We start from the raw sequence: 21,682 nt of genomic DNA, 5'->3' as shown, positions 1-21,682 counted from the left end.
GTTACTGTGTACAATGTTCTTCTGGTTCTTCTCACTTCACTTTGCATCAGTTCATGCAAATCTTCCCAGGTATAAAAACAATTTTTAATATTAGTTTAAAAAAAATTTTTAAGCTCCAAATTCCGTCCTCTTCCTGCCCCCTCTCCCTGCATTGAGAAGGTAAGCAGTTTAATATAAGTTACTCATGTATAGTCATGCAAAACATATTTCCATGCAAAACATTTTCAATTAATATTTCTTCAGTTGTCTAGATCTGTCTTTATTTGTGTAAAAAGTGTTTTCTTAATTGTGTTCATATAGTTTCTGGGTTTGTTTTGGCAAGTAGACTCCTAAGTATTTTATAGTGTCTGCATTTATTTTAAATGTAATTTCTCTTTCTATCAATTTCTAATGGGCTTTGTTTGAAATATATAGAAATACTGATGGTTTATGGGTGTTTATTTGTATCCTACAACTTTGCTGAAGTTGTTAATTGCTTCAACCAGTTTTTCAGTCAATTCTCTAGGATTCTCCAAGTATACCATCATATCATCTTCAAAGAATGATAGTTCTATTTCCTTATTACCTATTCTAATTCCTTCTATTTCTTTTTCTTCTCATTGCTATGGCTAGAATTTCTAGCATAATGTTGAAGAATAGTGGTGAGTTTTCATTTTGGGATCTCTTTGAGGAGGTGGTGAGTGGATTAATTCCAATTCAATTTTGCTCTCTGGTTCTAGGATATCAGGACAGTTTTTCTTTATAATTTGCTCTCTCTTTTTTTATCATGGCTTTCTTGTAGGCCAATAATTTTTAAATTATTCTCCTCACTCTATTTGCCAAGTTAGTTATTTTTCTGATGAGATATTTCAGGTTTTTTCATTCTTTTGGCTTTTTTAAAATTGTTTCTTGATGTCTCATAGAGTCATTTCAGTTGCCCAATTCTAATTTTTAAATTATTTTCTTCAGTGAGATTTTGTACCTCTTTTTTTCATTTGGTCAATTCTGCTTTTTTTTTTCATTTCTGCTTTTTAAGGAGTTCTTCTCCTTAGTGAATTTTTGTGTCTCTTTTACCATTTGGTGTGTTCTGTTTTTTAAGGTATTATTTTATTCTGTATTTTTTGTGCCTCTTTTACCAGGCTTTTGATTTTCTTTTCATAATTTTCTTACATCACCCTCATTTCTTTTCCCAATTTTTTCCTACCTCATTATTTGATTTTTAAAATTAATTTTTAGTTCTTTTAGGAATTCTTGTTGGACTTGTGTCCAATTAACATTTTTTTTTCCTTTGAGACTTTGCTTATATTTGTCTTCATATCATTTTCTTCTTAGTTTGTATCTTGATCTTTCCTGTAAACATAGTGGCTTTTTACAATCATATTCTTTTGTGGTTGTTTGCTCATTTTCCCTGACTACTCCTTGACTTTTAACTTTATTGTAAAGTCGGGCTCTTCTGGGGCAGTGGGGGAGGAGGGAGCTGTTCCAAACTTCAGATTTTTTTATGCTGTTGTTTTCAGAGCTAGTTCTGGGGGATCTGTAGGTTTTCAATGCTTTCAAGGTGGTATGATCTAAGGAAAGGAGTGGTCACTGCTCTCCTGGTCTGTACTCTGGTCTACTCAGGACACGCCCCTGCAGCCACAAGTGCTAGAGCTCCTCTTGGCCCTAGAACTGTGACCATTTCTCCTACTCCCTTGTGAGTGACCACAATGACTTTTCCACCCTGGAACTGTGACCAGGGTCACTATTCCCCTGTGATGGTGAATGCAAGTGTTCCTCTTTGCTCTGGAACTGTGACTCAGAAATGCATATGGGCAATGCAACAGGGTCCTGTACCCAGTGCCAGCAAAGAGTCCCCTGTGATCTCTTTCTGACCAGTTGTCTGACCCCCTCACCATCTGTGGACTGAAAATTCCCAAGGCTCTTGCTGCCACTGTTGCAGTCATCTCCAAGGACCACCACTGGTGCTGCCACTACATGCCCGACCAGCTCTCGCGTCACAGACCTATTTTGCCACCCCCCTAAGCTATCTTAGACTGGAAAAAAAAAGTCTCATTATGACCTTTCGTTGGCACTGCCACTTGAGATATTATTTTAAAGTTGTTTAGAAGGGAATGTTGGGAGAGGTCAGCTGGGTTGCTATGACTACTCCACCATCTTGGTTCTGCCCCCCCTCATCTTCAACATTTCCATTTCTGATTTTGAACCATATGACAGTACCAAGGACTTTGGTGGTAATAAATTTCTCTTCCCAGTCTTTGGTAGCTATGGTTATAGGCCCTGCAGAAGCCCAAACTTCCTCACAGTGGTTGCTTCCCATGATGATGACTTGTATGGTTATCCTGGAAGTAGGATTGGTGTCTGGGTGGTGCTGCTGTTCACAAGGCTCTTGGGCTCATCTACCTATATATGGCAGTGGGTCAGCAGTTAGTGTTGGTAGTGATAGTGGTGACAAGAGAGCTAAGGAGACGGAGAGTAGTACTATTATTTGGAATCCTATTGCGTTAGTTAGCAAGCCACACTGTCACATAACAAATGGCTTTTTCCAAACAAGATGGAAAATGAACAAATAAACAAGCAGTCACCTTCTCCCCGCTCCCCAAAACTGCGAAGTACAGTACAGGAAAATACTCTTTATCTCAGATATGTTTCTCAAAATGGGAATTCTGCTGAAGCAATTACAGTCATATTGAGAGAGCATGGTAAATGAATATAATCGTTCGTTTAAAAAAAAGAAAAAATAACAGGAACTCCTGTCCCTAAATAATGGAACTTCTTGTCATACATGTTGTCTTACATTATGATCAAGGAAGACAAGGAGATGAGAACTAACATATAGTTTGCATCTGCAAAACATGTGGCAGGATTTGAAGTGATTAAGAGTCGTGGATTTGTTTCAGAAAATTAAAATGGCAACTTTAGGAGACTTCATTCTTGTTCAAAATGATGCTTTTTTAAGAAATAAAATTGTTTTCTTTCATATCACTGTTATATGCAGCTGACACTGAAAAGTCAATATTTTAAACTACCATAACATAGGTTTAAAGAAGTTTTAAAGATTTTAGTAGCTTAAAAAATGTCAACTAAGAGGATAATGAATGCTTAAAATATACCATGGAATGTGTCTTCAGTATAATATTCATGACTAAAGTGTCTACTACAAAAATCAAAGGTAGCCCTATTATTTTACTTGTTAATGGGCTTTCATAGAAGATGTTGTAGATCATTGAAAGACTGTTATCTTCAGCAAATGTTGATGAAACATTATTGAAGAGTTTATTGTGATTTAAAATGGAAACCAACTCCATAGCACTGTGAAATTCTTGGTAACCATATCGAAGAATCTAAAACTAGTGAAACCTGGGTGTACATATTAGTAGTAGATAATGACAAGCAGTAGGGAAACTTTAGTTAATGTACCATTTCCACAATATCTTTTCTTCTTTTAAAAGGAGAAATTTTTGCAGGTGATTTTCCCGTCTTGCTCACTCTGCAAGGAAGGGTGTTTATCATCTCATGGATTTACTGGCAATTGGTGCGTGCTGTGGGCTCATTTATCTCTCACAAAATGCCACTAACTCACTCCTGTCCTCTTAAATTTAAAACAGCTGCTACCCACTGGCAGTATCTAAATTTTAACAGAGGCAGAATTCCAGCCTTTCCCTCTGCCTGTACAACACTGCTGTTAATAACATCTCTGTCCATCAAGGTGACAAGGAGAGAATGTGTTTCTATGGGTATTTTTTTTTGTCCATAAGTAAAATGCGAAAGCTTTCATTTTGTTATTGTGAAAACCCCTTGATAAAAACAATTTGATTTGGATGCCATTTGAAGCACTATAATTTAGTTTTGCTTGAAGAAGCATAAACTCTAATGCTGGACTCTACCTATGGAAAATCTTTATTACATTATTCCTTTCAGTTGCAGCATATCATTGACTAAGAGACAAAGTGAAGAAGAGGAAAGAAGGGGAATAAAAAAAGGTAAAACTATGTCTAAATAAGAGAAATTCATTCCATGATTTTAATTGAAATTAGGATATTGTTCTCATAATAACATTTTCATAATTTAAAATGATCATTTACCCATTAGTACTATTCATGATATTTACTTCTGAAGCAATAAACCAAGTTAGTTTGAAACCTAATTGCTTTAACTAAAAACTACTATGTTTTTTGAGAGAAAAATAAAGCTGTGATTTCCAAAATATATCACTATTCATATTGCAATCCTAGGTAAATTTTCTGCAATTCTCATTTCAACCTTGTTTCTAAACAAGTTGATCTTTTAAAATTAGGTTTCCTGGTAGGACAGATGTTCAACTTCTGTACATAATATAGTCATCTGATCTGATAAATATTAAAGATGATTTTTCATACATGAGATAAATCACAAGTAGACAACAAAGGGGTCAAAATGTATTGGATCTTCTAACTAAAGCCAGACTCAAATCATTTTGCTCCATATTAAACTCAACCATCTCCTGCAAGATACAATCTCAGTCTGTCTAAGGCTTCCTTTCAGAAAACAGAAAATATAATTTTGAAAGTGAATTACATAGCAGAACTCATAAAATAAAATACATCAACAAAAACAAATCTCCCCATGTATTTATCTAGGCCTTAATTTAGTATTCTACAGTAGTTGAAAGAATGAATTAGACAAAGTAACTTTTGATTAAAAAATATTCTAATTCTCTGGAATAAAATTTAAATGGCCAGTAATCTTTGATTAATATATTTAGAATCACCTCCTTAATAAAGAGGATTAACTACTATAATTTCCATTTGACACTTTATACTATGAAGAAGAAAGGTTTTGAAAAATGCCTCTAGGGAAGAAATGGAAAAATGCATCTTTAGCAAATTTAACATTTTCTATGACCCAAACAACCCAGTCTTCCTTTGTATTACTGCTTCTATTTTTTTTTCCTCTAGACATATACAACAGAGCTTTCAGAGGAATGGAGCCTGAGGTTAAAAACCCATTTTATCTTGAAGTTCATGCCCTGGATTTATTGTTGTTGGTATTACTATTGCTGAGACCTATACATTCAATGTAGTCACAAAGAATATATGTAGAACACCAAACAAATTTGAGGGTGGATTATTATGAAATAGATAAAATGTGTCCTACATACAGATGCCAGACATTCAGGGTATAAGTAATCTCATTGTTTAGCACATTTTTTTTGTCCATTTATGGTCTCTATGATATTTCTTGTTGCAATAGTCCTTAAAGAGGCACATCTCAAAAACTTGAAAAAAACCCCACAACTCCACCTTTTTACCTAGGATTTTTCAAACAGTGTCACTCTAGGATTGAGAGGTTATTAAATTCAAAACAATATGGAGAGAGAACTATAGGGAGAAATGCCTTTTTAAAAATGTTTTATATGACTAAGAATCTCTACTTAAAATGTAATGTACTGACAAGTCCCCTACCCACCTCAGATAATCCTGGTTAAGCACTTTGGGGCTTCCTAACTTTGCAGCAATGTTCTTGTGACCACCAGATTTAGGTTACACTGTAAGTTTCAATAATAACTTTCCCAAATATAGGAACCTAGTACCTTATTGCTTAGCCATGTATTACTTACTGACACAGAAAACAAATGATTGGTCATATACTCTAAGGAGACCCAAGAAGCTATATATACCAAGTCTGTACCCTAGAAGATGGAAGTGCTACCAGTAAGTATCCTTCTTCAGCAGGCCAACAAATCTATACTTCCAGTTTGACCACTCACTTTATTTGACCTCTAGTTTTGTGGAGATAAAATATCGGTATTCCGAGGAGGGTCAACTCCCTCTTAGTTGAGAAATTCCCCAGTAACTCCTTGGAATAAATTTAAAATAACCTATTTTACAAAATGGATACTTCTTATTAGGAATTCTAGAGATAGGAAAACATTCCTAAAATGAAACTGTAGAGAAAAATTCAAGGAAAAAGGTAGGGTTCAATAAGAAAAAATATTTTTTTTGCTTTTTTGGAGGGGGGAAGGGAGGGCAATTGGGGTTAAGTGACTTGCCCAAGGTCACACAGCTAGTAAGTGTTAAGTGTCTTGAGGTCACATTTGAATTCAGGTCCTCCTAACTCCAGGGCTGGTACTCTATTCACTGCACCATCTAGCTGCCCCATTAAGGGAAATTTTTGTGGAGAGAAGAGGCGAAAAATGATTTTTAGATCGAAAAGGGCCTCTTTCTGCTTGGAATTCTTAAGGTGAATAAGAATACTGGAATGGCCTCTTTAAATGTAACTATATAGTTAAGTGGAACACAGCTTGAACAAATTTCAAGACTAGAATTAAGTTTGGAAAATATTATCAATTTTATAAACATGGTGAAACCAGTTTTCAGAAATTGTTGACATCCTATATATGTCTGAGGAGGAGTTTTAAATTTAGATACTAATTTTTTCCACACTGGCATCATGAATAATAAATACTATTCAGAGTGGAGCCAAGATGGCAGCACAGAAGCAGGAAAACTCCCTGTGCTCCCTCCACCTCAAATACCTATAAAATATGATTCTAAACAAATTTTAGAGCTGTAGAACCCAAAAAATGACAGAGAGAAACAAATCTCCTCCTAGAGGCAGCCTGGCAGGCCTACAGGAAGGGTCTATTGCAGCACACTGGGAGCTGAGCCCAGCCCTGCATGAGCCCATGGTTTTAGCCCAGGGCAACCTGACTAGCAGTAGCTGGAGTGGACTTGGGGAGAGTGGATGACCAGCACCTGTGGCAGTCTCCAGAATTATCAACCCATAAATGCCAAAGACAAAGTAAAAGGTCAGTGCGGACTTTGTGGGAACAGGGGAACTGAGAATGTGGTCTGGCCTCTACCCCCAGGGTGAGAAGGTGAGAAAGTGAGAAGCTGCAGAGGCTCTGTGGCTGTGCAGCCACTTCCACCTGGCTGCTTCAGAGCTCCTGGCCTGCAGACTGTAGGGGGACCAAGTGACCATTCACAGGGTAATTGCTCTTTCTTTGAACTGCTTGGATCTGCATTGCTGTCTAGGGTGGAGGTCCTGGGATGTGTGATCAGTGAGCCAGAGATTGTGGGGGCTGTAGAGAGGGCACACTACTAATAGCTACAGCAGCTGTGAAAACCCCAGTGATTTGGGACAGAGCTCTCTTCTCTGGGAGCAGAGTTCTACTGTGGGAAAGAGCTCAACAGTTAAGTAACTGAGTAGCAACATGAGCAAGCAAAGGAAGCAAAGCAAGCCCAACAATCAAACCTTAGATTCCTTTTTTGGGGACAAAAAGGATCAAAGCATGGAACAGGAGGAAGACAATGAAGTCAGAACTCCTGCACCAAAAGCTTCCAAGAAAAATATGAATTGGTTACAGACCATGGAGGAACTCAAGAAGGATTTTCAAAATCAAATAAGAGAAGTGGAAGAAAAACTGGGAAGAGAAATGAGAATGATGCAAGAAAATCATAAAAAGCGAGTCAATCAGCTGACTGAAAAAAATAACACCTTAAAAAATAGACTAACTCAAACGTCAAAAGAAGCCCAAAAAGCCAATAAGGAGAAGAATGCCTTAAAAAGTCAAATTTGCCAGATGGAAAAAGAATTTCAAAAGCTCACTAAAGAGCCTTCAGAATTAGACTGGAGCAAATGGAAGCTAATGACTTTATGAGAAATCAAGATACTATTAAACAGATCCAAAAAAACGAAAAAGTAGAAGGCAATGTGAAATATCTCATTGGGAAAACCACTTACCTGGAAAATAGATCCAGGAGAGATAATTTTAAAATTATTGGACTACCTGAAAGCCATGATCAAAAAAAGAACCTAGAAATCATCCTTCAAGAAATTCTCAAGGAAAAGTCCTGATATTTTAGAACCAAGGGGCAAAATGGAAATATAAAGAATTCACTGATTGCCTCTTGAAAAAGATCCCAAAAAGAAAATTCCTAGGAATATTATAGCCAGGTTCCAGAGTTCCCAGATCAAGAAGAAAATACTACAAACAGCAAAGAAGAAACAATTTGAATATTGTGGAAGTACAATCAGGATCACAAGATTTAGCAGCTTCTACATTAAGCGATCAAAGGGCTTGGAATATGATATTCTGGAGGTCAAAGGAGCTGGGATTAAAACCAAGAATCACCTACCCAGCAAAACTGAGTATCATGTTTCAGGGGAAAATATGGTCATTCAATGGAATAGAGGACTTTCAAGCATTCTTGATGTAAAAACCAGAGTTGAATAGAAAATCTGACATTCAAATACAAGAAGCAAAAGAAGCATGAGAAGGTAAACAGGGAAAAGAAATCATAAGGAACTTATCAAAGTTGAACTATTAACATTCCTACATGGAAAAGCGATCATTGTAACTTATGAGACTTTTCTCAGTATGAGGAAACTTGAAGGAAATATAAATGTATGTATATATATATACACACATATATGTATAGATATGTATATATATACATGTGTGTCTATATAGGAGGGTATATGGGTGTATGAATACATATTTTAGTATGTATATATGTGTACAGGTATACATAGACAGAGGGCACAGGATCAATTGAATAGGAAGGGATATTAAAAAATAAAATTAAGAGTTGAGAGAGGAATATAATGAGAGGAGATAGGGAGAGACAGAATAGGGTAAATTATCTCATGTAAAAGAGGCAAGGGAAAATCTATAATGGAGGGGAAGAACAGGAATGAAAAAAGGAATGGGTCAAACTTAGTCTCACTGAATTTGGCTTAAAGAGGGAATAACATACACACTCAATCAGGTATCTTACCCTACATGAAAGTAGGTAGAAGGGGATAAGAGTGGGGATGATAGAAGGGAGGGCAGATTGTGGGGGAGGATGGTTAGAAGCATACACTTTTGAAATGGAACAGGGTCAATGTAGAAAATAGAACAAGTGGGTGGTGGCATAAGATAGAGGGAAATATAGTCAGTCTTTCACTATGGAAATGTTTTGTGTAACTACCCATGTACAATCTATATTGAATTGCTTATTTTCCCAGTAAAGGTGGGTAATGAGGAAAGAAGGGAAAGAATCTAAAATTCAAAGTTTTAAAATCTTATGTTTTTAAAAAATTATTATTAATATTATTTTTTTAACATGCAACTGGGAAATAAGATATAGAGGCACTGGGGTATGGAGATCCATCTTGCCCTACTGGAAAGTCGGAGAGGGAATGGGGGAGGATATAGGAGAGAGCAGATTGGGGGAGGAAAAATCTCATTTTATTAGTGAAGAAGGAGGAGGAAGAAGAGAAAAAGGAGATGGAGGAAGAGGAGAAGGAGGAGAAAGAGAAGAAGAGAAGAAGAATAGGAGTAGTAGTAATAGTAGTAGTCGGAGAACATTGATAACTGTTGAACTATGTGCCTACTTTCCCATCAATGTACAATGGTATGTGAATTACTTAGGACAAGCAGTAATAGCCACTGCAATATCTTTAATCATTGAGAGTACTCTTTAAGATCCATTCTTTAAAATCACAAAAATAGAACTGCAACAAAAGAAAGCAATGCAATACATGTATATGGCACAAAATCTGACATTCAACTAACAGAGAAATAATTAAAGTTTGTGTAGCCAGCTCAGTCTGTTTTCAGCTGGTCAAAGTCAGACTCTCTAAGGAAGCCTAGGGTCTGTAGAGGCTCACAAAATGACTTACTGTCACCAAATGAAACCATATCAAAATTACTTGTCCAAATAAATCACATGCCACTGTATGTTGACAAGAAAGTAGGTATATAGGTCATATGATTATCTCAACGGATCCAGAAAAAGCATTTGACAAAGTACAAATCCATTTATGCTAAAACAAAACAACACTGAAAAGTAGAGGCATAGAAGGATCATTTTTAATGTCATAAACAATATTTATCTAAGACCAAAAGCAAGCATCATATAAAATGGGGATACACAAGAACCTTTCCCAATTTATATGGTTTTAAAGCAAGGATATTTACTTTCCCCACTATTGTTTGATATAGCTTTTGAAATACTAGCAATAGCAAAAGATAAGAGAAGGAACTTATAAGTTTAAAGATATGTAAAGAGATATAAAACTATCCTTGTTTGCTAATAACAGGATGGTGGAATTAATAACTTAGCAAACTAACAGGATAAAAAATAAAACCTCAAAAATCAACAGTAGTTCTATATTATAATAATAACAAAACCCAAGAAGCAATAACAAAAAGGGAAATGCCATTCAAAATAATTACAAAATTCACAAAATTTTGGGGAATCAATCTATCAAAATGCACAAAGTACTTGCATATATTCAAATGCAAAAAAAAAACTCCTTGAAGAAATAAAGGACAACCTGAATAGCTAAAGAAATATTTCAGTGCACATGGCTGGGCCATGCCAATATAATAAAATTGACAATACTATCAAAGTTAATTTATGATCTTAATGCTATACCAAGTAAATTATCAAAGGGATATTTATAGAACTCAATAAAATAACAAAATGATTTGGAAAATTAAAAGATCTCGAATAACAAAATCATTTTTAAAGGCAGTAATGAAGAGGGACCAGAGAAGTCATAAAGTCATTGGTTAAAAAATAGACAGAACAATGGTGCAGACTATATAAGGACAAATTGGAAATAATGGAATTCAATAACCCAATGTTCAATAAAGTGATAAACGGAAATTATTTAGGGAATAATTCCCTATCTGATAAAAAAAACTTCTGGGAAAATTGGAAGATAATCTGATAAATTGGGCTTGGATAAAAAAAAAAAAACCCCACTATATTTTATGATACATTCTAGTTAGATGTGTGACCTTACTATGTGTGATCATACCATAAAAAATTTAGAAGAGAAGCAGTTTATACACCTTTCACAGTTGAGTAAGAGATGTATTAACAAAATAAAAGATACAAAATAAAATAAAGATAATAAAAGATACAGGCAATTACATAAAACAAAATAGATAACTGATTATATGAAACGGAAAAGCTTCTAGAATAAGAAGAGATGTGGTCAAATAGGGGGAAACCTTTGTATAAAATTTCTTTGATAAGGATTCTGTATCTAAGATATGTAAACAAAAAATATACTTGTATATAAATACACACATACATATGTGTATGTATGTATATATGCATAGGTCAAAAGATGGGAACAAAAAGTTTTCAAAAGAAATGCAAACTATTAACCACATAAAAGAATATTCCATATTGTTAATAAAATGCACAAAATAAAATAATCTGAGGTTTTACCTAACAACCAGCAAACTGGCAAAGATTGTGGGAAGATAGATACAATATCTCATTGTTGGTGGAGTTGTGAATTGGCACAACCATTTTGGAAAGCAATTTGTACTTGTCGTCTCCTTTGACAGAATGTAAACTCTTTGCCAAGAAGGGATTGTTTCATTCTTTGTATTTGTGTCCCTAAAATACAGTGCCTGGTATACATTTAATAAATGTAATTTATTAAATACTTCTTGATTTGTTGTTTGACATGGAGAAGAATCTCACTGAACGGACAGGCACGGATGGGTTGCAATTTACATCATCTGAAGAAACATCTAAACTGATGAGATTATATATACATTTGAACATTTGAGTTGAAAATCTACCTTATGAGGTAGTTGTGATGCTCAAATGAGCCCATAAATGTAAAAGGCTTTATAAACCTAAAGTTATTATATGGCAGTCATCATCATCATAATTATTCATTGTAAATCCCTTTTGTAATGCCAATAATCAATGCTTAACTTTACTGACATTTAAAGTTTAATTTTTGTCTCTTTACCCAGGCACTTCCATGGAGGCTCATCATGGCGTTGACATGACCTTAAGTATGATGAATTGGCTACTGACAAGAGAATGCCAAACTTTAGTAGCACCTGCTAAGTCAATAAAGGCTCAGTAACAGACCAAATGTCTGTCCTTTGAGGATCCACATAGTTAAGTTGATAGATATACCAATCATAGGATCAGTTATTATATGATGAATTTTTTTTTGGCCACAAAATATTATGAAGACCATCAATACAAAGTAGGGAGATGTGGTCTATGATGGTGTAAGAAACACATACTCAGATGAAATAAAAGATCTTTAGAATAATAGGAAAAGAATAAATTATCATTCAGTTTACATTTTAAACAATTTCATTTTATTGCTTATTTAAAAGTTTCTGCCTTGGTTATTGTCCGTTAGGGATCATTAATAAATGATACTTGAATTTCACTCATACATTTGAATTTCACAACTCTAGCATTTAATAACAAGAAGTTAACCTTAACAATTTTATAGTCTAATACTTGCAATCATGGCAGAAGGCAGTAGTACAAGTACACCCCCCTCCCTATACTCTTGGTCTTAAGAGCTTTGCTATTGGGCTGTCAGCAACTGACCTACTCTGGACTCCTGGATGTCTCTGTCTTTAGCTCCAAGGGCCAAAGACTTTATTTTCTGCTTGTAGTACTGAAGAGGACTAAAGAAAAGGTCCAAATTCCAGACCCCTTTCTCATGGCCAGATGACCTGGAGGTAGGAGAAGGAGGAAGCAATCAGCCAATAAGTATTTATTAAGTACCTACAAAGGGAAAGCTGTGGGAATACTAAAAAAGGCAAAAAGCAGTTGCTGCCCTCAAGGAGCTCACATTATAATAGAGGGGAAAACAAATTTGTACAAATAAGATGTATATTCATGAAAAATATACTGTAAACTATATATAAGAAGTAAATCATAGTGGGAAGGCACTAGAATTAGATTTTTAACTAGCTGCTGGCTCCCTCCTTACTGCCTGGCATGAATTACTCCCATGAATGGAGGCATGTGGCCAGTTTTCCCATCTCCCAGAAACTGGTCCCCAAGAGTACTACAGGGATGATACTTTAAGTGGTCTAGGCATACCCCAAATTGTTATATAAACATACTATGAATTCTTTCCTATTGTTCTTAACAATCATATCCTTAAGACGTGCCACCAAGCTGCCAGAGAAGGTAGATTTGCCTCTAGGCCCTCTCAGGCTCCAGAGTCTGGGCCTCATCCTCAGGCCATCAAGGCCTTTTATATGGTTGTTAATGGTTTGCACTTCTTTTGAAAACTTTTTGTTCCCATCTTTTGACCTATGCATATATACATACATACTGACCCAGCAGTTCCCTAGCCAGTTCCCAGTTCCTTTCTGCCTCCATCCATGGTCTGTGGATACCCAAGTCCAGCTGGGTAAGCAGCAGCCACCTGTGGCCAATTCATTTGACGAATTCTGACTGAAAAGCCTGCCAAGCCTTTAGAGGAAATCTTCCTGATGCCTGGGATTTTCTTCTGCAGGTGGCTATAGTTGATATAGCTTTGTGGCCCAGGACCATTGAACAGAATCTGCAAACTTGAAATGTTTCTCAGCCTTCTCATCCCAAAAGTCCCCTTCTCAGCCCTTGCCCTATGAGAAGGCATGTCTCTCCTACATGCCTCATGAGCACCAGAGGCTGAACCATTTTTATGCAAACACCATGATCCTACCATTGCATGAGGTAGCAGATTTTGTGGTTTACCTGCAAGGTAAGACCTATCTCTTCTACCGTAGGAGCCAGCTTTGATCTAGACAAACCAATGGAGAACACTTTCAGTAGGCAGAGCAGGCTTACTTAGCCTTGTATGGAAATTCCTATCTCCTCCTGTTAGGACTTTTGGAAGACTGGTCCGGATGGCACTAGTGGAGTTGAAAGTTTGTTCTGGTGGAGAATCCTTACTTGCCATGGAGGCTCATGGTTACTCATTCTGTGAAACATTCCTGTCTTCCCTTCCCAGGCCCTCCCCTCTTGAAGAGAAACCTGCCATAGGAGCCTACTACATAGCAATGATGGCCCCTGGAAAGAAACTAGAACAACTTATTGTCGTTGAGAATCCCTATTCCTTTGGACTCAGGACTACACATTATACAGTATGTCCACATCACCCCTTCTCCAGCCTCTGTAGCTCCGGACAAACAAAAATACCCCAAATTGAGCAAAACATGGTCCTCCCTCTACCTCTCCCCCTCCCCAGTTGCTACTAAACCGAAAGACGCTTCCTTTAACCCTATTTAGTTGAAGAGTCTGTCCTCCATACAAAGAGGATTATGGGTTTGACTGGACGATCACCTATTCCTTTTGCGGCAATTATTCAATAAAGCTGTTTGAGAGTAAGTTTTCACTGGCGCTCACTTCTCGGAGAAGATATGGACCCCACTGTTTCAAAAACTACTGTTTATCACTGTGTTCTTAGGATAATCTGAGAATGCAACCACAGTTCCAGCCTAAAAATGATGCTAATAAAATTTCTTTATTTACCATCGATCTCCTTTACAAGGAAAAAATCCTTATGTGTAGTTGTGTTGGTTTTGTCCTTAACTCTGTGTCCGCTGATCCTTAATATGTAAATGCAAAATTGGCCAAATGGGGTTACCATAATGAATTAGGAAGCGTTCTGTAAATACCAATGAAGTCAGAAACACGATATAGTAAGGAGCCTCGAAACTACTATAGAATGATTTCTCCTGAGCAGTCTTTCCCCGTTGACTTTAAAATTTATTGTATTTTTAAATTTATGGCATAAAACAAGCATTTCCATAACACAGTATAACAAAAAAGATGGTTGCACGGGAAACTGCAAGTCTGCTCTGTGCAATCTGCTGTGCCCTTTAAGCACCAACAAAGTTATCCCGCAAATGTCTTTTTTCCATTTTTTCTTTCCTGCCCCATTTCTGTTTTAACCATTTCACCCGACGTTCTTTTTACTTTCTATAAACATCGGTCCCCCCAGGTCCAAGGAGAGGAGAGGGTGGTTTTTACTCCTCCGTTCGGGTCGCGGGGGATGACAACGCCATACCTGTCCGTGCCATTTTGCTGAGGCCCGCGAGGATATGAGCCCAGGGATTTTTCCCCTAATACTCTCATTTCCTTAATTTCCCCCCTGCTGCTGACCACCTTCCGCAACTCCCAAAGCCTCACCAGTACCAGACCGCTCCCCTGCGAAGCCTCAATAGCGCTGCGCAGAGAAAAAAAAGCACTTTCCTGATGAAGGTTTTCAAAAGGCTGGAAGAGGAGGGAGTTGTGATCGCGCTCCGCGGGCTAGTTTGCTAAAATTTAAGGCTGGAATGAAGGATGGGATGAGGGGCGTGGGGTGGGGTGGGGTGCGGCCGGCAAGGCGGCCCGCGGCTCCCCTAGACCAGGGGGTCCCCAGATACTTGGTGAATCTGGCGGAGCCTATGGAACTCTTCTCGGGGGAGTGCTTTTAAATGCACAAAATAAAATTACATAGGGATGGATGCAAAGGAGGCCGATTACGTGGAAATATAGTTATTAAAAGTTTTTTTTTTAAAGCAAGTTCACGGTCAAGGTTAAGAACCCCCGCGGCGGCGGAAAGAGGAGGAAGTGAGGAAGGCGGGCGGGGCAGGGTCAGCTCTGGAGCGGGAGGAGACCGCGTGACCAAGAAGCCAGGCCCCGCAGGAGCAGGTTGGGCGGAGCCCTCGCGGGACGAGGCGGGGCTGGAGGCTCAGGGAGGGAGGGCGGGGCCAGGTCAGGCGCGACCTCGAAGCACGCTCGGACCGGATGGGCGTGGTAGAGAGGGGGGCGGGAGGAGCCGCCTGCGTCACGGCACGTGGAGAACTTTTACAAGCACGTGAGCGAAGGAGCAAAAGTATCCTTTCACCCCGACTCTGCTGGCCCTGAGCTGCTTGCCATTACTGCTGTCCCCAGCGGTCCTTACTCATACACCTCCCCGTCCCCCAGTCCCCCAACACACACCACACCTCACACGTCAGTCCTAGGGTTCCCTCAGCCTCACTTTCCAGGCTCAGGAGGCCATTAGATAGTATCCTCTAGATTCTGCTTTCTCCGCCCAACGCGGCAAAAGAAAAACGCCAGCTGGGGGGGGGGGGGAGGCGAGGAGACACCTCTGGAGTAGGCGGAGATCGGAAGAGCCTCGGGGAGTTAAAGGGTGGGGGGGGGGGCGCGGCCGTGGTTGGGGGGGGGGGGGGGGGAGAGAGAGAGAGAGGGAGGGAGGGAGGGGGGGGGAGGGGGGGGGGAAGAGAGAGAGAGAGAGAGAATGTGTCTGTCTCTTTAGGGTGGGAGGGGGAGGTGCGTAAGGGGGAGGTGTCTCATCGCCTGCCCCGCCCCCCCGCGGTCTGACGTCCTCGAACGCCAGGCCTGCGTGACGTCACCCCGCTGGGCTGCGCACGCAGTAGGAAAGCTGTAAGTTTCCCTGTGCCCCGGCAGCTATGTCTGCAGGGGCGCGCGCCGAAGGTGGTTGTCTCGGTGGTTGTCCTGTTCGTCCTGGGGGGCGCCGGGGAGGCGGGGCGGGGAAGCGGCTCCTGGGGCCACAGTCGGAGGGGGGAGCGGGGTGACGCGCGGGGTCACCGGGCTGCTGCCCCCGACGACTCCCAGCTGTGTGGCGTGCGGGAGCTGGCAACTGCAGTTCCTGCTGTCCTCCCGTGCAGAGCCGGGTCCCTGCCCTTGGCCCCCTGGGTCACAGGCCCAGGGGACCCGGGGACTCGCGCTCTGCTCGTAGGGGCCAGCTAGAGGGAGCTGCGGGAGCTGGTGCCTCAGTATCCATTTATGTAAAGTGGGGCAGTAGGCACCACTTTTTCAACCCTCTTTTCGCTCAGAGAAGCACAGGAAAGACATCTGTGGAGGACTACAAACTTTGGGGCAGGGAGGGCCAAATTCAAAGCAGTGAAGGTGGGAGGCCAGGATAGACCAAAGATAATCTCCTTGCAAGTACCGGTCTGCCTTTCCTTTCCTTCCTCCCCGCGACGTCAACCCAGCACCTAACCTGACGATCGGATCTAAAAGAGCGAGTTTACTTTCTTCCTTTTTCAAATATAGAGAAAGCCAGGGCTCCCCCAGGTTAGTTAGCAAAAGCAGGACCTAGAACACGAGCGTCGCCTAACTCCAAGATCGATATTCTCGACCGTATGCCACACCTGTGTAAGTCGAGGTTGGCACTGAATCTGATAGCAAAAGAAGGAAGACATAATTGGGATCAACAGAAGTTCTTGGCTGTTGTGATGTCAGCAAAATGATTTTGACACCAACATAATCTTGCCCGTGGAAAAAGCCTCCACATGTCTACCGAAATAGAACTGACTGATATTTCAACGAGCAAAATAAAGCTTGTCCAATACAGAGATGCAAGGTGGAATCCAGAATAGAGTTCTCTGAGTTGACTTCTGGTAACAGAGCATTATATTTGAACACTTGATTCTTTGGTCACCCTGATGTGTTGGAATGGAACAGATCATGTCAAACTTTGTGTCAAAGAAATTTTTTTTTACAACTTGACACATGGTGTCTAAATTGCTTTTCTCTGAAGTAGCTTTTCTGGCCAGTGTGCTTGAGGGGTTTAAGCTCATGAAATAGTGTAGGGGCAACTACCTAAGAGGAAAGGATTGAAAGGGGAAGTATCACCCTTCTCCCCACCTCCACACACAAGCACAAAAAACGTTCACTTTGGGAGACAACCTACAAACAAATACAAAGCAAGCTATAGATAGGGCAAATATGAAACAGTTAACAAAGGGAAGGCTCTAAAATTAAGAAGGTTTGGGGAAGGATCCCTGTAGGAGGTGGGGTTTTTGTTGGGACTAATGCCAAGAAGGAACATGGAGAAAGTACTGCATTGCCAGGCATGGTTATCTTATCAGAAGAGGCCCAGTTACTCCATTCTGAGCACTGCTACAGAATAAAAAGAAAATAGTACTGTAATCATTTCCAGTACTCTTCACCTGAAAGTAACATGACAAATTATGTTTATTTCAGTACTTTGGGGGAGGTGAAGAAATAGCTTTCTACTCCACATCTATTTAACACATGTAGACATGTACATGAAGTCATTAGCGCGTGCTAACATCTACACTTTCCCAAATATAGCTACACTTTTGCCAGGAAAAAGCTCTGAAAGACAGTAACACCTTGCATTTATTTGTATGAACTTAGCTTTCTCATAACCTTATAAATTAGATGGTGTAAATGTTACCCCCATTTTACAAAACAAGGAGAACTAGAGGGACTTGCCCAAGGCCATACATTTAGTGGTTGAGCTTGGAATAGAGCCTAGGAATTCTAATTCTTAGTCCAGTACGTTTTTTTCTGCTATATATAATACTCCTTTAGAGTAGAATTTATTTCATTATATTCATTGTAGTTGTGTTCCCTAGGCATAGTCACTATTCAGACATTTATCAAACACCAACTGTATACCACGCCCCTGTGCTATATGCCCTGGGGATACCAGTGAGAAAAAGGAGCAGATGACCTAATGGAGAAAGACAGCACCCAAAAGGAAACTGAAAAGCAGGGCAGGGGCTAGAGAGTATCCAGGCCTGTTTCATACACTTGACTCAAGCCAAGCAGCTGATGGAAAATTAAGAGTTGGTTGGAAAATTCCAAGCCCTCTCTCTAGGGAAGCTTTGGGAGGAGTTGATTGCTCTGCTCTCTAGCTCTCTAATCAGAGGGGACACAGTGCCTGGAATATAGTAGGTACCTGATCGGTGCGTTCTCCTTGTGCTGCCCTCAAAGGTGAGAGAGGCCATAGTCTGCTCTTGTCATGTTTTATGAACAGTTCTTTGACCTCATGGGCCCTCTTTTTATTATGTTGGCATATAACAGTTTCTTGCTTGACTTTTTGGAGAAGGATGTGCATGTATGCATTTTGTGGCAATACACATTTGTATGTTTATTTGTTGTATTAAATTTGTGTCCTGTACATGTTCTTCCTCTGTGTGTTCAGGAAATTGAAGAACATCCTGATATTCTTCTGTCCTTAATTGCCCTCAGTGTCTGTCTCAGGCAGATGAACAACTGGGCCTGAGGCTGTTACTCTGAAGAGAACTTTTTTTTCCTTTGTTGCCTTGGTTGATTTTGAGTGTGAGCCTGACATTACTGGGCCCAAGCCCAGGAAGGGGGTGGTAAAAGAAGATGGAGGCACTGGACTGAAGGGGAGTGCTTAGTCCTTTGAAGAGCAGGAAAGCCAAAGAGAATAAAAACTACAGCAGGCCAAATTCTTGTTTAGAGCTGACTTTTCAAGGAAAAGCTGTTAGCATTTCCATTCTGTGTTTTAACTTTTTACTTGAAGTTATTTTGAAAAGTTAATTCCCATGGCCTAGAGAGGGGAGAGGGTCACAGTAGCAGAGTTGAGTATAAAAGGGAGTTGAATAGAAAAGATTTAAAGAAGCATTTTTGTCAAGGCTTTAGCACAGAGTTTGGGATAAGCATCTTTAGTTGAGGCTTTCATAAAAGAATCTCTAGTGAACTTGACTATTTTGCTGTAGCTGGAGTTCTAGTTTTATTTGATGTCAACATTTTACCAAATGCTAGTAATTCAGATAATTAAATATAGCATCTCAGAATTTTGGTGTTGGAAGGTAGCTCAGTATCCATTTATCTAATCCATAACTGAAAAGATCTTCCCTATAATAGAGGACCATCACCATACTATTTGCTCTTGTCTGGATGCTTATAGATTATCAACAGCTGGCTTAAAGTTTGGCGTTACAAGTGGAACAATATGGTTGGATTCTATTGAGTATTTTTATATCTGTCGTCTGTTTTCCTCTCTTGAATCCCTAGCCTCCTTATTGTATTGACTGTTATTCCCAGCCAAGCCTCAGCCATGGGTCACTCCCACTATTCATCTCCTTTGCTCTACATTTGTGCTGAATGAAGGTGAAGAAAAACCTGCAACCCTTCTGAGTCCACTAAAAGTGTGTCACACAGCCTCAAGCTGGCACTCCTTGTGGCTAGCCAACCTTCCTAGCAGCCCCTTGAGGCTTTTTCATCTCTCCTTAAACCTCCCTTTACCCTCTCGGCTAAGATCCTTGCCTCATATTTTACAGAAAAAATGCAAGACCATTCGCTGTAAGCTCCTTCTCTGCTCTTCTTCATCTCCTATCACTAATACAAAATGCTCTTTGGCATTGAAAGCCCTTCCTAACCTGGACCCCTCCTCTCTTGCCAGTCATCTCATTACTACTCCCTTTACTCTTTCAATCCAGTGACTCTGGCCTCCTGGGTGTTCCATGCACATGACATTCTATCTTTCAGCTATGGGCATTTTTTCTGCTGTCCTCCATGACTGAAATGCTCTCCTTCCTCTGTTCCAACTACTAACCTCCCTGACTTCCTTACTAAAATCTCCTCTTTTACTGGAATCCTCCGACCCTCTTAATTCCGGTGCCTTCTTTATGCCAATTCCCTACTATCCTGTATATAGCTTCTTTGCACATAGGTGTTTTCATGTTGCATCTCCCATTAGATTGTAAGCTCCTTGCAGGCAGGAAACAATTAATAAATGTTTTTTTGATTGATCGACAATACCCACTATTAGAATGAATGAATTTTTCCTACAGTTTCACTACTTCTTTCTTGCTTTGGATATTAGCATGTGAATCATACATGTTCATGCTTTCATCTTCATGAATTTAAATACATCATAACTAAGTTTGATCCATTGTGTCATATTTGAAGTACTTCTTTAGGGTGATCATCTGTGTGGATGAACATTGAATAGGACTATGTTTAAAGGGTACCCAAATAATAAATATCTTAGGTAGAATAATAGTATTTTGAACTTATATTTCTTGTCCCTGGAGATATGTTAGACCCTAGGGAACAAACCTGGATGCAAAAAGGATATTACCTATTTTCAAAGGGCTTTTAAACTTTAAAGCCTTCTTGCAGGCATTCCTAAATTTACTATCTTCTAGCATAGCTATTTCAAATGTAGAAACAGGTAGATCAATTATTGAAGTATTCTGGATTTTTATATTTATTAAAAAAATAAGTTTGGTAGAAGTGAGGATTTTCTTTAAGCCCTAGGATTTAGCTGCATTTTTTTTTTTTAAAGCAACTGGGGTTAAGTAACTTGTGCAAGGTTACAGGGCCAGGTGTTTCTGGGTGGGTGCTAAGTGTTTGAGCCTGGATTCGATCCCCAGCTCATCCCAAAGCTCGGGCCGGTGCTCTTACTCGCTGTGCCACCTGGCCGCCCCTAGATGTATTTTAAATGTAGCATTTAGGCATCAAATAACAGTATGTAATATCATGAATAAATAGTGGGTAGAATCAGCCTAATTTGCAATTTTTTTTTCCTCCAGTGATCTGGGACAGAAGTACAGAAATGGGATACTTTGGGTTACTTAATGATGAGCATCAGGAATGGTGGCAGATAATGGGGATTTTAGTATAATAGTGAAACATTAAAGTAGCAAACTATGGAATCAGAACTGAGAATGGAGGCTAGTGAGGCCGTAGTATAAGAGGTGGCCTGGGAGAATAGAATGGATCAAGGTTTTTAGGTTAGTTACTTCAGTAGCATGGCACAGAGAACCAGCCTCAAGACCAGGAAGATCTGGACTTAAATTGTAGCTTTGATTCATGTTGTCAGTGTGATTCTGGGCAAATCATTTAACTTCTCAATTTTCTAGGCCACCGGCCAAAATCCAGTGAAAACTGGGCACTAAACTGTTAAGGATCCCTACCAACTTAGAAAGTTGCTAGTTTACATTATTTATGTCCTATATTTGTACTTCAATTTATTTTGTTAAATATTTCTCAATTTTATTGTAATCTGGTTTGGGTAGCCCTAAAGAGTGTTGCCTCAACATTGTGGGTCACCATGCTGCCACACCTGTTCTCTAGGCAACTTTCTAAGGCTAAATTGCCAAGGAGGTGTGGATTTGCATTAGTAGAGGGCATTTGCTCATTTGGGATTTCCCTATACT

The 21,682-nt window shown here is 39.5% G+C and overlaps 2 protein-coding genes across 18 annotated transcripts in view; one reads left to right on the top strand and one right to left on the bottom strand.

Annotated features, from left to right (window-relative positions):
* The window catches only part of ZEB1 (zinc finger E-box binding homeobox 1), a 552,334-nt gene that overhangs the window by 476,553 nt on the left and 54,099 nt on the right, over nt 1–21,682 (bottom strand). The gene's annotated exons all lie outside the window — the stretch shown is intronic.
* The window catches only part of ZNF438 (zinc finger protein 438), a 208,611-nt gene continuing 202,940 nt past the window's right edge, over nt 16,012–21,682 (top strand). For 13 of the 16 annotated variants that reach the window (XR_011168035.1, XR_011168032.1, XR_011168031.1 and 10 more), the window contains exon 1: nt 16,012–16,157. The gene's annotated coding sequence lies outside the window, so the exon portion shown is untranslated. The remainder of the gene's footprint in view (nt 16,158–21,682) is intronic. The other 3 variants (XM_069086439.1, XM_069086432.1, XM_069086437.1) reach the window with 2 other exon arrangements.

This window comes from Petaurus breviceps, unplaced genomic scaffold (genome assembly GCF_028583685.1).
Source record: "Petaurus breviceps papuanus isolate PSGF00001 unplaced genomic scaffold, PetGlider_PUasm1.0 178, whole genome shotgun sequence".
NCBI classification, from domain to species: domain Eukaryota; kingdom Metazoa; phylum Chordata; class Mammalia; order Diprotodontia; family Petauridae; genus Petaurus; species Petaurus breviceps.
Note: the sequence above shows the minus strand (reverse complement) of the source record. Positions and strands in the feature narration are given on the sequence as shown.